This window comes from Taudactylus pleione, unplaced genomic scaffold (genome assembly GCF_031769625.1).
Source record: "Taudactylus pleione unplaced genomic scaffold, aTauple2 ptg000602l, whole genome shotgun sequence".
Taxonomy (NCBI): Eukaryota; Metazoa; Chordata; class Amphibia; order Anura; family Myobatrachidae; genus Taudactylus; species Taudactylus pleione.
In genome coordinates, this window is record NW_028285004.1 from 2177188 (window position 1) to 2195039 (window position 17852).

The window sequence follows — 17852 nt, forward strand, 5'->3', positions numbered from 1 at the left end:
TGTTTCCCAATTACTCCATTCTATCCCCATGTAAGGTAATAGATTATAACTATATGGTCAACACATAACTAGTCTGTTTTCTATTTGCATATTTGTATCTTTATTTATATTTTCCATCTAACCATTTAAATTTTCCCTGCATTTCCCTTTATTTGTATATGTTAGCTTGTCTGATTAACGCTCCCTATTTTATTTACTAATAAATCAATTTTAGCCCAAAAAATGCTAGTAAGTGTCATAGCAACAGGGAATGACTTGAAGCAGGGCTATGAGGGCCCCATCAAAGGAAGCAGGAAAAGGACCATGGCTGCTAAGAGGGTAAACCAGCAAAGTACATTGAGGTAGTATGGAGAAGCTTGCTCATGCATGCAGAGGAGCTGAAGTCACCATGGAGAGGCTAAAGCAAAAGGTCTGGGTGACCAAAATACTATATTATGGAGCATTCTTATAGCAGAATAAGTCTTACATAAATATAACATATATTATCAATTAAGAACAATATTAAAATTGACCTACAAAACAAACACAAAAGTAAGAGGGTAGGGTGTGAATGATACACAGTGAGGTTAAGCGGGTTCGATCCTCTTGTAGCAGTGAAATATAACAAATAATTACATGCAATATTAAAAAAATACATATAGACAGATATCATAAAATACACCCAGGATTCAGATATTGAAACTGAATTATTATAGATCACTGTGCCATGTATACACGACTGTAGCAATTATAATAGGCTTTGCCATAAATAACTGTGCACCATATATTGAGTTAAAATTTAGACAAAAGTCAGAGAGGTGGAGACCTGTTGTACATCAAGTTCTGCTGCTCTTCATCTTGCAGAAGGTATATGACGGGGAGTGAGAGACCTGTGTTATACAGAAACCTCTAGAAACAGGATATGTTCAGTATTCGACACAGAGGATACCGCCGCTTAGAATACCAGCACCGGAATTCCGACACCAGTCAAAATCCCGGTGCCGGCATTCCAACTGCCGACATCCCAAAAGAAAGTAGCAGGGTTGGGGGGAGGGTTAGGGTTAGAAGTTAGGGTTAGGCACTAGGGGAAGGGTTAGGCACTAGGAGGAAGGGTTAGGTTTAGGGTGCAGGGAGGGGGAGGTTAGGTTTAGGTACTGGGGGAGGTTAGGTGCAGACACTGGGGAGGGAGGGTTAGGATAGGGAGAGGGGGAGGGTTAGGATACTTACTGACAAGTGCTGGTAACCTAACCCTGTCGAGATGGAGGCATCGGGATTTTGAACGCCGGGATCCTGAGCGTTGGCATCCCATACCCATCCACTAAAAACAACAGCTGGTATCAATTCCCTGGTACAGCTGTTTGTTTTGACTTTCTACTGTGTTGCCATGAGTTATAGGACAGTAGACCAGAGAACTAATAGGATGTTAATGGGAACTTATAGGAAAAAAAGGTAGTGACACTCGCTTAGAGTTTTGTCTAAATAGACAGAGATAAATGCTGTTTCATATCAACAGAAAGTAACATCACAATAGGCATAAAACATCTCACTATTGCCTTTCTCAGGTGGATTCAATGCTGTCAATAATATAGAATTAATAAAGTGCAAATGTTGTTCACCTTACAGTAGCATATATATATATATATATATATATATATATATATATATATAATGTAAACATTTCATAGAATTATAGCTTCATGATAAATAACATGGCAGTGTTATACAATTCATATACTACTGTATTAAATTCTTTATCTGAACATGGGGCCTGATTCATTATGGATCGCAATTGCGATCGCAGCTACGATAAAGCACACAGGTCCACTGCAAAAATATGCTTATGATTGCAATCACGATGCCGTCAAAGCCTTACATAAGGATGCCCACATCCCCTTACTCACATCCATAATACTTAGAAAAATAGTGAAACCATCTGTAACATTGAGTACCACTGTAACCTTACACACAGTTGCACAAGGTCTGCCCTTACTCAGAAATTCCTAACCTCATCGCATGCAGTGAAAGCCCAGGCTGCGTATGGCATCGCAGTGGCTAATTTATGCATGCCTCTGTAATGGCATTCAACCGCACTGGCAGCGCCGTATCAGGATGGCAGTGCGCCCTATGCAGCACTGCCACCCCTCTCGATCCCCCTGCCTCCTCCTCCTCCTGAGCGCATACCTTTTCCTCCAGGGGGTGGGTGGAGGGCATGGACCTTCATCGGCGTTGTAGCACCATCCAGCACTGCAGCGAGAAAGTGTGTGGCCAGTGACCTTGAAGGTTTCCGTCCTGTGCGGAGGCACCAGCGGCACCACCCTCCCTATGGCCTGCGCACTGACACACCTGCATTTCTCCAACTACCCCCGTCACCATCCCCAAATGGTTGCTTCCTGTCAGTCACTCTGCAATGGGTCTGCGTAGTCACTGCGATCTCAGTACAATCACAGTGAGACCTTCGCGTACGTGCACTGTGATGCATGTGCAGAACGCAACAATCAGCCGACTGCGTGCATAATCGTAGTTGCGTTCAGTAATGAATCAGGTTCATAATTCATTTTGTGGATTATCAATATAAATACAAATATATATCAATATAAATAGATCATAACTGACATGCCAGTAAAAAGAGTGAGGATCATTCCATTGCAAGAGTTAAATGATAGCAGCAAGTATAGTATTGGCCATCAGGTGCAATAGTAAATTCATAAATTGCCTAGGTTCAGGCTCAGACAGAGTCACCGGGATCCAAGTAGTTCCCCGGAGGGCCCCTGTGATATTAGGCCATGGCTTTTTCTGAGAGGGGGCAGAGCTTAGCTGGCCATGATCGGGGGAGGTGGAAGCATGGATGGGGGGTTGTTGCCCACTCCTCAGCATGTATGTCTGCCCTTACATGGCTCCTTCCCTCCCAGCCAGTCATCACCAGACTGATCTAGAAGACTAGAATGTGGAGCCAGGTCAGGGACTGTTGAAGCGCACCACTGCAGAGGAGAATGCCAAAATGAGGTCTCTTCAAGGAAATCAGTTAAGCTAGAGCTATGAAGGTGGAGCAGTGCCATCTATGAGAGGGGGTTGTGAGGTGGGGAAGTGTGATCTGTGAGGGGGTGTTTGATATGTGTCAACATGGTGTAGTATGATCTTTGTGGGTGTTTGTGTTTGTGGGGACAGTGTGATCTGTGAGAGGCGGTGTGAGGTGGGTAGTGTGATCTTTGAGGGGGCCTATTTGATGATCTGTGACATGGGGGCACTGCAATATGTGAAGGGGCAATGTGCTCTGTGAGAGGAGGGTTGTGAGAGCTATAAGAGGGCATTGTTTCATCTGTGACATGGGGCAGTGTGATCTGTGAGTTGGGGCCTGTGTTTTTGGGCACTGTGATCTGTGAGAGGGGGCAGTGAGGTGGGAAAGTGTGATCTGTAGGGGAAAGTGTGATCTTTAAGGGGGTCTGTTTGATTTGTGACAAGGGGGCAGTGTGATCTGTGAGGGGGCATGGGGTCTCTGTTTTGGGGCAGTGTGCTCTGTGAAGGGGGGGTGTATGTCTGTGAAGGGAGGTCCAGTGTATGAGGTCATTATGATCTGTAATTGGGGGCCTGTGTATGGGGGCAGTGTGATCTGTGAGAGGGGGCCGTGAGGTGGGGGAGTGTGATTTGCGAGGGAGGGGGCTGTGTGTGCTATAAGATGGCCTTGTTTGATCTGTGACATGTGGATCTGTGAGGGGGCAGGGGATCTCTGGGGGGGACATGTGTGTAGGGGCAGAGTGAATTGTGAGGGGGCCTGTGCATGGTTGGCAGTGTGATCTCCGAGGAAGGCTGTGTATGGGGACAGTGTGATCTGATGGGGGCTGTGTGCAATGGGCAGGGTGATCTGTGAGGTGCCTGTGTGTGGGGCCAGTGTGATCTCTAAGGGGGGCCTGTGTGTGGGGGCAGTGTGATCTGTGAGAGGGGGCCGTGAGGTGGGGGAGTGTGATTTGCGAGGGAGGGGGCTGTGTGTGCTATAAGATGGCCTTGTTTGATCTGTGACATGTGGATCTGTAAGGGGGCAGGGGATCTCTGGGGGGGACATGTGTGTGGGGGCAGAGTGAATTGTGAGGGGGCCTGTGCATGGTTGGCAGTGTGATCTCCGAGGGAGGCTGTGTATGGGGACAGTGTGATCTGATGGGGGCTGTGTGCAATGGGCAGGGTGATCTGTGAGGTGCCTGTGTGTGGGGCCAGTGTGATCTCTAAGGGGGGCCTGTGTGTGGGGGCAGTGTGATCTATAAGGGGCCTGTGTGTGGATGCAGTCTGGTATCTGAGCGAGGACCTGAGGGCCTGATTCAGACCTGGACGCAAGTGGCCGTTCACTCGTCCGCCATACGAGCGAAAAAATTTAAATTCAAGCGCTCGCTCGTATGTTCACTCACAGCTAATCTTCCGCCCCATATTCTAATAACCCCTCCTCTAGCTAGCGAACGTTCGAAATAGCGACCGTCCGTCTCCTCTTTGGTTGCAGGGAACGCTCGCACAAGTCAAATCCGGAAGTAGCACTGTCAGTTTTCGATTGCCTGCTATTTCATTCAGCAAACATACTTGAATCGATTAATAGCAATCACTATATTAATTAGCTTAATTGTTATTCACATGTTTGCAATCCATTTTTTTTTTCAATGTCAATAAACTTTATTATTGTTAGTGTGTGTCATTGCTTCCACAGAATATGTACGGTTGGACCAAGGGGATGGTTTTTCAAAATTAAAAGTTTTTTGAATGCGACTCTTGTTTTGCGTTGTTTTTCTAGCCCGATTTTTAATCTTTTTTATTAATATTTAAATTAGCTTATGCATGTCACTGCATCAAGCCTATCATAACTCACATTATATTTGTGAGGGTGTAGGTCACATGACTCATACAATAACCAATAGAATGCTTTCTGTTAATTTACAAAGTACATTAGCCAATCAAAATTTTTCTAGGACCTTTATTAAAACTGTTTTGTGTAAAAAAAAATCATTGCCATCATGAGAGCCGCAGCATTTTGTAGACGTGAGCTCCTGGTCCTCACTGATGTGATGGACCAGAGAATCACACACCAGCCGCACCCCATCACTAACCTCCGCAAGCGGCTGGCCTACGCGTAGGTGTGGCGCCGCCTGCGTATGATCGGCTACCGCAGGAATATCGGCCAACTGGAAAGAAGGTGGTCCGATCTGGGGCGCAGATCCCCACGCCTGTTGGCCAATTTGCATCAGCAAATACAGGAAATTAAGTGTTTTTTTTAATTATATTTAAAATGTAAGCATACCTGTGTGTGCATGTTTACTGTATAGCCCTGTTTCTTTATTTTGGACATACCTGCGTGTGCATGTTTACTGTATAGCCGTGTTTCTTTATTTTGGCCATACCTGCATGTGCATGTTTACTGTATAGCCCTGTTTCTTTATTTTGGACATACCTGCATGTGCATGTTTACCGTATAGATCTGTTTCTTTATTTTGGCCATACCTGCGTGTGCATGTTTACTGTATAGCCCTGTTTCTTTATTTTGGACATACCTGCGTGTGCATGTTTACCGTATAGCCCTGTTTTTTTTTTGGTGTGTAAATTGTTGAAACAAAAAATGAAATATGTAATAATATAAATTTTTCAACATCATTTAGGGGCTGAGCGCAGACTACAACGTCGCCAACGTCATCGACGTCGGGCTCGTCCCCTATCCCCCACTCCCACCCAAACCTCCTCTGCACATTCTTCCCCAAATTCCCCCTCCAACCCAGACCTGGCCGACTGTGAGGCCCCTCCCTCTCCTCACATTCCCATCCCTCCCAATTCACACTCCCCTCAACTTCCTCCCAAATCACTCATCCTCCATCCCTGCTGCAGTGGCACACCTCTGATGAGGACGATTTTGGGGCTCCAAAACCAGGCACCATTAGGACTGGTATGTTTCCCTTTAAAACTATGGCTGTTTTTTCATTATTTTGATTTTGGTTGATGTTGTCCTTTTGCCTGTGCATTTCAATATTGTAAAGTATTTCTAATGTTTTTGATATATATCTTTGTGAAACTATATCTAGGATGTTTTCCCCTTACACATATGACACATGTCCAAACACTCATACTTGTGTCTTTCTTGTTTACGGTACCAACAAATGTTGTATTTTTGCGTAGTTGTAACTCTCTTTTATGTTATTTTTGCAAAAGATTTTTTGGCTTTGTTTTTTAACAATCTTTTCGATTGGCATTCCTTTTGTTTTGTAGTTTTTTCTTTGGCACCTTTTTTTGTATAGTATGATTTTTTTGTTGTTTTTTCACATATAAATTAAGGTGTCATTTTAGTAATCTGCCCATATTTTTTACACACAGAGGACCAGAGGCATAACGCTGAAATTTATGCAGGCTTGCAGAATTTGAGGGGCCATGTAGTTGCCATGCTTGTGGACTTGGATCACATTTTGGCGCGTCTGCGCCACTAATTATTTTATGTCTCACTCCAAAAATGTTTAAAAAAATACAATTTATTTTGATTTATTTAAATCTCATTCCTTGTGTGTAAATCTTAGATTGTTGAACCTTACATAAGTCTACTATTTGTCCCTGATTTTTAAAGAAATGTAAATGTGCTTGTCGAAAGCTCAAGTAAGTATGTAAGCTTGCACATTAAACACATAACAATACCAATAGGTTTGGAGAAGTAACCTCAAAATGTGATTATTTTTTGGTGTGGGTAATGTTAAATTTAAAGCTACCTGCTTAGGCCTACAATTGCAAACATACTGATTCACCATAATACCTTTGGTGTTTGTTTTTAGCAACAAAGCAGGGTACTAAACTTTTCCAAATAAGAACTTACAGTATTAGGCATTAAGCAACTTTGCATTTTTAGAAACAGGTTACACTTGGTTATAATTTACGATGGAAATCGTTGGTGAACGTAAAATAAAATTTTAATACACACAAATAATTAACACCAAGTGAATACACACAATAAATACAAAAATTCAAAACACACACACACGTCAAAAACACACCAAAACCCCCAAAAAAACAAAATCAGGAACTGTTTGAAGAAGGAGCATGCCAACATGAATCCACAAATGAGGAGAAGAAATCATTGTTCCCGAAGTTATATCCAATCTGTCCACATAAAGTCATTTGTGTTGATCAGGTAGTAGGCATGGTTTTTTATGGTCATTTTAGGGATTAAAAACAAAACAAAAAAATCAGTTAAAAGTGTACTTTAAAATATTACATGTCTACATTGTGGCATTTTTAAACATTATGAGGAAATAATTACCTAAAAAATCTGGCCACAACTTCATCGCGTATGGCCCCCCCACATACTGACCTCCGACCAACCTCGGGGGGGCCGTCCTCAGGCAAGGCATCCTCTGGCAGCATTGGGACACCACTCCTTATGGCGATGTTGTGAAATATCCCACAAAGGACCACAATTTTCGAAACCATAGCTGGCAAATACATCAGGTCGCCACCAGAGCGGTGGAGGCATCTGCATCGGCCTTTTAAAAGGCCGATACAGTGCTCCACCACCTGCCTGTTGGCTGTAAGTGTGGAATTATACTCACTTTGTGGCCCTGGTGTGGGAGCCAAATAAGGAGTGAGCAGCCAGGGCGTGCAAGGGTAACCACTGTCTCCTGTGAAAACAGATAAAAAAACATCAGGACCATTGTGTAACAAGCTTTGCATTGGTTTCAACAGAAGGTGTCAACTTACCCAGAAGCCACGCATCACCAGCTTGTAGGTTGTTTAATTTGTGCCAAATCCCTGATTGCCAGATGACGAAGGAATCATGTGCACTGCCGGGGAATTTGGTATTCATGGACAGGATCTGGAGGGAGGCATCACATACCACCATTACATTCATCAAGTGAAAATGTTTGTGGTTAATAAATATAGCCTCCAGCCTTGCTGGAGGCTGAAGTGGTATGTGAGTGCCACCCACAACCCCTATGATGTGTGGGAAGCCAGCTATTTGATAAAAAATAGCCTTCACCACATTAAGGGATCCCGTATCCAATGGCATTTTAATAAAATGATGGAGGTGTTTGAAAAGGGCCTCCATCACTGCCCTCAGGATCCTTGAAAAGGAGGATTGGGAAATTCCAGTGACTATTCCCACAGTGGTTTGAAAGGATCCTGAGGCACAAAAATGTAACACCGACATTAATTGCGTAAGTGGTGGTATTGCTGTAGGACTATCAATTTGCCATTCAAGATCACTCTCTATTAATGAGAGAGTGTCTATGATGAGTTGTGGCGGAAGACGGTAGCGCCTTAACACTTCATCATCTGGCTTCCAAAAAGGGTGACACATGTTCTATATATCTGGGGCCTTGCACGCCTACGAGGCCTACACCTGGGACAAAGTTGAGGTTGGTCGGGTTCTGGAACCATGGCCAATATAAAATATACTTATCTTTTCCAAGAAAACCAAAGATGCTTACAGGACTGGGACGTGTCATGGGCAAATCAACCTACATTTCAAAATTTGAAAATTTTAAAGATATTAATTTAAAAAACTATGATTTTTAAAAAAAATTCTTATTCTAAAAAATAGAGAAGGGAGCACACATTAGTTCTCAAAATAGTACGCTACATTTAGTGGAAAGACGATTTTACACAGAAAAATTGAAAACACATTAGTTCGCTAAATAGTATGCTGTTTTACAGTTAAATAAGGATACATTAGTTCGCTAAATAGTACGCTACTTTTACAGTTAAATAAGGATACATTAGTTCACAAAATAGTACGCTACTTTTACAGTTGAATAAGGATATATTAGTTCGCTAAATAGTATGCTACTTTTACAGTTAAATAAGGATACATTAGTTCGCTGAATAGTACGCTACTTTTACAGTTGAATAAGGATATATTAGTTCGCTAAATAGTACGCTACTTTTACAGTTGAATAAGGATACATTAGTTCGCTAAATAGTACGCTACTTTTACAGTTGAATAAGGATACATTAGTTCGCTAAATAGTACGCTACTTTTACAGTTGAATAAGGATACATTCGTTCGCTAAATAGTACGCTACATTTAGTGGTAAGACATGATTGTTCAAAGAAAAAAACTACATTACTTAGCGAAACATATGCTAAGACCAATACTTCGAATTTGTAAAATCATGAAACCAAAAACACTTACCAAAAACAGACAAATATCCCAAAGTTCAAAAACTTCACTTGGTCACTGCCAAAATAACTGTAAAACAAAAAAAAATTAGAAACAAATGTAAACTATTTACTATTATTTTTTACGGTGGTTTTTTTAAATACTTACTCAAAAATGCAAATCAAAAAAGCCGAAAAAGATTAAAAAAAATGCTAACGGAAAATAACAAAGAAAAAAAGCCAAAAGATCAAAATAAACCAGTTCTCCTTCTCCAAACCAATCGCCAACAATCAACTCCAACGCTAAACCTCCAACAATCAAAACATGCCACCTCAACTTGAGTCACACCAAACCATAAATAGGCTTTATTTTCCCGCTCAAATTAAGGACGGACAATAGGAGCGCACAAGGAATGATGCGGCCGAATAATGCTGACGCATGTACAAAAACATCACTGAAGTCCAAAATCGGTCTGCTACATTGACCAAAAAAATTGAGTACAGAGCAGCAAAGTACTAGCCAGCAGGCACCATGTAAGTTTTTTTTTTTTTTTATAGGAAAATGCGTATGTTTAACATTACATTTTAAAACATTTTACTAAAAAACATTTTTAACATTTTAAAGAAAAGGTGTGGAGGATGCCATGGAAGAGGCTGTTGGCCCTAGTAGGCAAACTAGGGCCAAAAAAAAAGGCAGCCACAATTCACAAGGAAGGAGATGGAGGTTTTCGTGCAAATGTGCAATGACAACCTGGCACAGGCACCAAGGAATATGGGTGCAACCCAGAGATGGAAACTGTGGGACGACATAGCCAGTGGTGTCAATGGTGTGGGTGAGTTTGAACGTTCAACCCGGGAGGTCAAATGCCGGTAAGAAAAAACTACATTTTAGTAAAAAGTGTTCACAGGTCAAAATACTGCAGGAATAATGCCCAATTTTAAACCAACAGATGGAGCGACTTCAAATATCGGCTTAAACAAAAACTGGCTGATTGGGCTAGGCATGCAGGGGGGACAGGTGGGGGTCCCACCCCTGTGTCACTTGAGCTCACAGATTTTGAGGAGCTGGCCCAGGGGTGTGTGCAGGATGAGGAGGTGTTTGGCGTGTCGAACATGGATACCAACATGCCAGACTTTGCGGCTCCTCATATTGCCCCAGGTAAATGTTGTAATGTTAACAACTCAGAAATGTGTTTTTGACAATATCTAGATTATAATTTTACTCTTTTCTCTTACAGAGACCCAGGCGGATGAGTCTGCTCCAGAGGTGAGCTTTGGCCGCAGAATTTCTTCTGGCTCTGCAGGGGAGGAAGCAGTAGATCTGGCTGGGGACCCTGTGGCTGACAGTCCAGGGCATTCCCCCTCGCAGGCAGTGGCCCTCCTCACTGATCTCAATGGTAAAACGGATCAGCAGACCGAGATTCTGCTGAGGATGGACGCCAATCTGCTACGGGTGGCGGACGCCCTGGAGCAGAGTGCTGCAGCCAATGTGACCATTGCTAAAGCCCTTGCGGAAAATACTGGGGCCAACGTGCGAATAGCAAATGCCCTGGAGCAGCTTGTTCGCCAGCACATGTTGGAGCCGGCCTCCCTTCCTGCCGGAACATCAGGACCCTCCACCTCTGGCACAACAACAGCCATCCCTCCAAATGTGCCTAGCCCTTTGCCTAGTCCAGAGGCCACAACATCTGCCTCTGGCCAGGCCAGCCGAAGCACTTCCCGGACCCGTTCAGGCTCCCTCCAACCCCCGGCCAAATGGCCTAAAAGGCGATGACAGCACTGGCTAATTTCCCCACAATCCATCTCTGTGTTTGCCCCATATTCCTGCATGGCAAAAACCTCCATCTCCTTTCTTGTGAATTGTTTTTATTTGTTTTAATTCTGTTCAAATGCCACTTATTTTGTGGGTGTGTGTGCAAAATGATTTGTAGATATTGTTCCATGAAAAAAAATATGTTTAGTTTAAAAAAAACTTGACAAAAATAAACAAAAAATTATTACACTTTGGAAACAAAATTGCAAAAATCTATTGTTGATTTATTCACAAACTGGTTAAAAGGTAATCCCTCTAACAAACTTACAAACAGTACAACGGAAATATAAACCTTTCATATTTTGCCTAAAAAATAAGGGTTAAAATCAATTTGTTAGTTTTAATTAACAATTATCCAAAAAAAAGGACAATTGGTTTCTTGGTCCTTTAAAAAAAAAACATGCGTACAATATTGTTTGTCTACAAAATAAACACTTACAAATATGTAAAAAGCACTAAAAAAAAACCAAACATTTGTGAACTAATTGATTGTATGCCCCAGAAATTAGCAGCTGAGTAGTTCACCTGCGTTCAGTTTTTAACTACTAAAAAAGGTCTATTTGCAAAACAAGTTAGAAGCTGTTTAGCAATTAAAAGTTAATTGCTTTTGTTGCATCACTTGATTAATCGCAACACCATCGATGAGTCCGGGGAAGTACGAGGAGACCATAGTCATTGCGGTAGACTATACCAGACCCAAAGCTGAGCGAGCAGTCTTAATGGAAATTGGATCACACAGTGACGTGTACAAAGTAGCGTCCACATTGGACGTTCGCACAAGATAATACATGTACGCCCAAAAAACGCCCTGCCAAGCCTGCGTTTTCTCATCTCCACCCCCGTTACTACCCATAAACGGAACATTCTGTCAATCAAATGACATTGGTCACTTCCTGTTCGCTGTGTAAACGAGCATTCAAGAAATGACCGCAATGTTCCGGCCACACATGCGCAATGAGATCCGGACGCATGCGTGGTTTAAAACAATCGAATGCGTACGAGTGAATGGCTGATAGCATCCGGCTCTGAATGAGGTCCTGTGTGTGGGAGCAGTGTGATATATGATGGGGAGGACTATGTGTGGGAGCAGTGTGATCTGTGAAGGGAGCCTGTGTGTGGGGACAGTGATCTCTGTGGGGGGCCTATATGTGAGGGCAGTGTGATCTGTAAGAGGGAGTCTGTGTGTAGGGCCAGTATGACCTGTGAGGTAGGTGCAGTGTGATCTGTGAGAGATTCCTGTGTGTGGTATCAGTGGGATCTATAAGGGGGAGTTTGTCTGTAGTGCCAGTATGATCTGTTAGGTGGGGCCAGTTTAATCTGTGAAGGGATTCCTGTGTGTGGTGGCAGTGTAATCTGTGAGGTGGGCAGCATGTGTGTGAGCTATGGGGGCAGCATGTGTGTGAGGCTATGGGGGAAATGTGTGTGTGTGTCAATGGGGGCAGCGATGGTGAAGCATGTGCATGTTAGGTTTATAGGGGCAGTGTGTGTGTGTGTGAGAGACTATGGGGCAGTATGTGTGTGTGAGGCTATGGGGGCAGTGTGAGTGTGAGAGACTATGGGGCAGTGTGTGTGTGTGAGGCTATGGGGGCAGTGTGTGTGTGAGGCTATGGGGGCAGTGTGTGTGTGTGAGGCTATGGGGGCAGTGTGTGTCTGTGAGGCTATGGGGCAGTGTGTGTGTGTGTGTGTGTGAGGTTATGGGGGCAGTGTGTGTGTGTGTGAGGCTATGGGGGCAGTGTGTGTGTGTGTGAGACTATGGGGGCAGTGTGTGTGTGTGAGGCTATGGGGGCAGTGTGTGTGTGTGAGGCTATGGGGGCAGCATGTGTGTGTGAGGCTATGGTGAAGCGTGTGTGTGTGAGGCTATGGGGGCAGCTTGTGTGTGAGGCTATGGGGGCAGCATGTGTGTGTGAGGCTATGGGGGCAGAGTGTGTGTGTGAGGCTATGGGGCAGTGTGTGTGTGTGTGAGGCTATGGGGGCAGTGTGTGTGTGTGAGGCTAAGAGGCAGTGAGTGTGTGGAGGGAGCTGTGTGCCAAAGAAAATTTTCGCATTGGGCTCCACTTGGTCTAAAATAGAGATGAGCGGGTTTGGATCTCTGAGATCCAAACCCACCCAAACTTAAGGGATATGAGTCAGATCCGAGTAGGCTCTGGATGTCCCGCCTGACTCGGATCTCAAAACGAGGCAAAACATCATCATCTTGCTGTCGGATTCTCGCTGGTTTTGTATTGTATAAAAGGTCCCTCGATCGCCGCCTTATTTCATTCTGGCTGTGGGGAGTGTGGGAGGGAGCTTGAAGCTGTGGTGTGCTGCTGTGCATAGGGGCTTGCTACAGTTGTGTTGTCATTGTCAGCCACTCAGGGGCTGGCTGCTTGATGTCCATAGGGGCTTGCTGTTGTCCATATAGGGGCTGGCAGGCTGTTGTCCATAACATAATCCATATAGGGGCTGGCTGGCTGTTGTCCTGTCCATAGGAGCTGTCTGGCTGTAGTCCATAGGGGCTGGCTGTTGTCCTTAGGGGCTGGCTGTTGTCCATATTGGAGCTGGCTGTTGTCCTGTCCATAGGGGCTGGCTTGCTGTTGTTTTCCAAAGGGGCTGGCTGGCTGGATGTTCTGTTGTGTTGTCCAGGGGGTGCTCTGTCCATCAGGGGTGCTCTTCACCCCAGTGTGAAAAAAATAAAAAAAATATATGTGTGTGCGTTAGCCACACTTATTATCAGGAATGTAGGAGCACAGGTGTGCTGCCTGTGTCTCATTCACCAAGGGGCTGCTGTCTCATTCAGGGGTGCTTTCCCCCTCCCCCCAGTGTAAACAAAATAAAACCAATTTTTTTTCTGTGTGCATGTTAGCCACACCTGCCATGTGTAAAAATAAAACCAATTTTTTTGTGTGGGTGCGTGTTAGCCACACCTGCCATATAAAAAAATAAAAACTATTTTTTGTGTGTGTGTGTAGGCCACACTTATCAGCAATGTAGGTGTGCAGGGGTGCTGTGCTGCCTGTGTCATTTATCAAGAGGCTGCTCTCTCATTCAGGTGCTCTCCCTCCCAAATGCCCCAAAAAATGAATTCAATCAATCAAAATCAATGTGTTTTTTATGTGTGCGTTAGCCACACTTATCTCCAGCGACATAGCTGCGTAGGGGTGCTGTCTGTGTCATTTATCAAGAGGCTGGTGCCTCATTCAGGTGCTAAAAATTAATTAATTCAATCAATCAAAATCAATCAATGTGTTTTTTTGTGGGTGTGTGTGCGTGTGAGCCACACTTATCACCAGCAATGTAGCTGCACAGGGCTGCTGCCTGTGTTGTTTATCAAGAGGCTGGTGCCTTGTTTGAGTGCTAAAAATGAATTCAATCAATCAATTAAAAACAATCAATCTTTTTTTTTGAGTGTGTGTGCATTAGCCACACTTATCACCAGCAACATAGCTGTGCAAGGGTGCTGCCTGTGTCATTTATCAAGAGGCTGCTGCCTTGTTTGGGTACTCTCCCTCCCAAGTGCCCCCCAAAAATGAACTCAATCAATTTTTTTTGTGTGTGTGTGTGCGCGTTAGCCACAATTATCACCAGCAATGTAGATGCGCAGGGGTGCTGTCTGTGTCGTTTATCATGAGGCTGGTGCCTTGTTCAGGTGCTCTCTCTCCCATGTGTCCCAAAAGAAATAATTAATTAATCAATCAAACAATCAATGTGTTTTTTTTCTGTGTGTGTGTACACATTAGCCATGGTTTCACAAACGCCTCTGCTGAGATTTGCAGAAACATTTTCAAAGGTGAAAATAGAGGATATGGTTTAAAAAATGGAATAAAGCAGCTAAAACTGCATTCTCTGGTTATAGTGTCCCTACTCCCTACCCATTGCCCTTCTACATGAATTTCAGTGAGTCAGAGGGGCAACTCCATGCAACCGTATTCCAGAGTGCAGCTGCTCCTCCTGTAGGTCAGAAGATGTGTAGGGGGTGTGGTGATGATATGGACTAAAATGGAGCTCACATCCTCTAAAGTGGACAATGAATCCCCAATCTAACAGAAAGCGCAGCTGTAATCTATACACAACACAGGATGGGATGATGATATAGGCTTGGGTGATGGTATAATCTGGGGTGATGTATACATCATCTTCTTCACACAATATTAATTTGTCCCAGCTGGAATTCACCATTGCAGATGCCTCTGTCATTTTTGCACGTAATTGATGGTAATGGTCTTTCTCATAGAATTTGTAGTTGATTTTGATGGGCATCATCTTTTCCACATTTTGGGGAAGTAGTCTCAGGCTGATTACTGACAAGGTTCTCGGCTGTGCTGAAATATCTTTACACACTGGAAAGTGGGCAGCTCAAGTAAATCAAAGGCAGTTTTGTGTAAGGGCCTCCAAATTGCCTCTTTTTCCTGTCAGTAGTTATTTACATCTCTTCAGATCTGTGTCCATTTGGAAGAAAAAACAATGTCTTCATCCCTTCTGAAAAGCCACACCCAACAGCAGGCATGGCGCTCAATACACAACATAAGACTTAAACCTTAAATCTTAAATGTTGCATTTGCTACTCTGTTCCGCTTGTCCACAATATCTGCTCTGGTTAAGTGGACAGTGGGTAAAACTGCAGTTTGAACTGAAGGCCACTAACTAACTATGTTTTTTTTTTGTCCCTATACAGGTTAGGAAATGCTGTTTTGGATTTTTTGCAAAGGATTATTTAAAAGTCAATTGTTTGTGGAAAGCACTCTTCCTGGTCCCCCACTCCTAGCCGCAGAAGCAGGTGCAGGATTCTCAAGAAAGTCTCAATGTAAGGCCTTAAATCAGGGATAGCCAACCTTGGTCATCGAGAGCTACTAACAGTTCATGTTTTCCAGACCACCTAGCTGGTGCACAGGTGTATTCATTACTCACCAACATATTTGGAAATATCCAAAAGGTGGAGTTAATTATTTATTGCACTTGAGATTCTGTGTGGAGACTTGGAAAACATGCACTGTTGGTAGATCTTGAGGACCATGGTTGGCTACCCCTGCCTTAAAATAGAGATCTTACACTTGTCCACATATCTGTGCTGGTTAAGTGGCACTTTGAGGCCACTAACTAACTATTTTTTTTTAATGTCCCTGTACAGGTTGGGAAATGCTTTTTCATGTGGAAAGCACTTCTAGAAGTCTTCCTGGTCCCCCTCTGGGATGAGAAAATCCACTCCCAGCAGCAGCAGCAGGCATGGCCCTGAAGGACTCTTCTGGGGCAAGGACTGATGTGAATGTGTCAAATATTTTTTTTGAAAAATGCCTTCTCCCCTCCCATTCTCCCTCATAAATTTTCTTCGGTATCAAAAAATGAAATTAAATTTACTACCAATCAACCCTTCCTCCCCTTCACTGCCTTCAACTACATACATACTCCAACTTTCTCAGGCTTCTCTTGAATAATAAAAACATTTGTTTCCTTATGTGCCATGTTGGAAGTTGAACTGCCACGTGTTTGTGCCGCCCACTGCTGCCGCTTAGCTTAGTCAGCCAGCTAGCTTGATGCAAATTTTGGGCCTAAACTGGATGAAAACAATACAGTGAGCTGTGAGGTGGTCAAAATTGACTGGAAATGATTGGAAATAAATGTTATTGAGGTTAATAATACAAAAACAGGCCAATTTTATGTGATTTAAGCTGTTTTTATGTTTTTTTTAAGAAAAAATCCAGATCCAAAACCAAAAAACAAAACACGGAGGTGAGGTTTTGACAAAACCAATCCAGATCCCAAAGCAGATCCCAAACCAAAACCAAAACACGGGTGTCGGTGCACATCTCTAAAAGTAACACAACATCTTTTTTTATTCAACCATTAACAATTTTTAGTAAGCTAAGTAAATATACTATTTACTGTTTTTAAAGTAATGTATTGCTATTTTCACAGCACCACAAAGAAGAACAAGAAGAACAATCAGTAGACCATGTTGTCATGAGCTGGTACTGTCCACAGTAAAATGTGTTGCTCCCACAGTGGTCTAAGAAAGTTTAACAGCTTAAAACATAAACAAATGTCCGTATTCAATTTGAGGAGAAATTTCGGAATAAGCGATAATTTATCGCCGATGATATTATTTACGCCTCTCTGAATTATACCAGTATTCAATTACATTGACTTTTCGCCGGTGCGAAAAGTCAATGATAAAAAAATAGGGATAAGTTTTCACCAGCTTTTTGCTTGCGAAAAAAAAGTGCAGAATTGGGGTTTAGGGGTGCAGGCTTACAAAAAATAGCCTGCACCCCTGGGAGTGTCATTTTAAAAAAACTGCGTCAAAAAAAGTTTAAAAATAATCAAGACACCCCAAAAAAATTTTGTTTAATTTTGGGGGTTAAAAAAAAGAATAGGGGCACAAAGTGCCAAACTATCTAAATTAATTCAGGTCGGGTCCCCATGTATGTGGCAGGTGTTTTCTTCATTGTGGGGACAAGCGGCAGGTGCATTTTTGCAGAATTTTAAAAATAACTTTACGGACTTAAAAAAATGCTTACCCCCATTTTCATGTACCCCAAATTTGATAGGAATAGTTATTTCTCCCCCCCAGAAAAAATCTAAGTGCTATTCTTCACCACTTCTTCATAGCCGCAAAAATGCACCTGCCACGGCTATTACAAACCCCAACTTCCTTTAGCATGCAAAATGGGGGCACACATAGTGATCTCCCATGTATGGACATCTTTAGGGGGGACCCAAGCATATTTCCCGAAAATTCACATTTTTTTTCGTAGATGCTGCGAAAAGTCATTTTAAAAAAACAGGCATAATTTTTTAATTACCTTTAACAGGTGAGAAAAAGGGCAGATTTGGGGTTTAAGGGTTCAGGATTTAAAAAAATAGCCTGCACCCTTGGGAATGCCCCCTTAAAACTAAATGTGCAATAAAAAGTAAAAAAATCGGGACACCCCAAAAAAATATTTTTTTGTGGGGAGTGAAAAACAAACAAACTAAATACCACTTC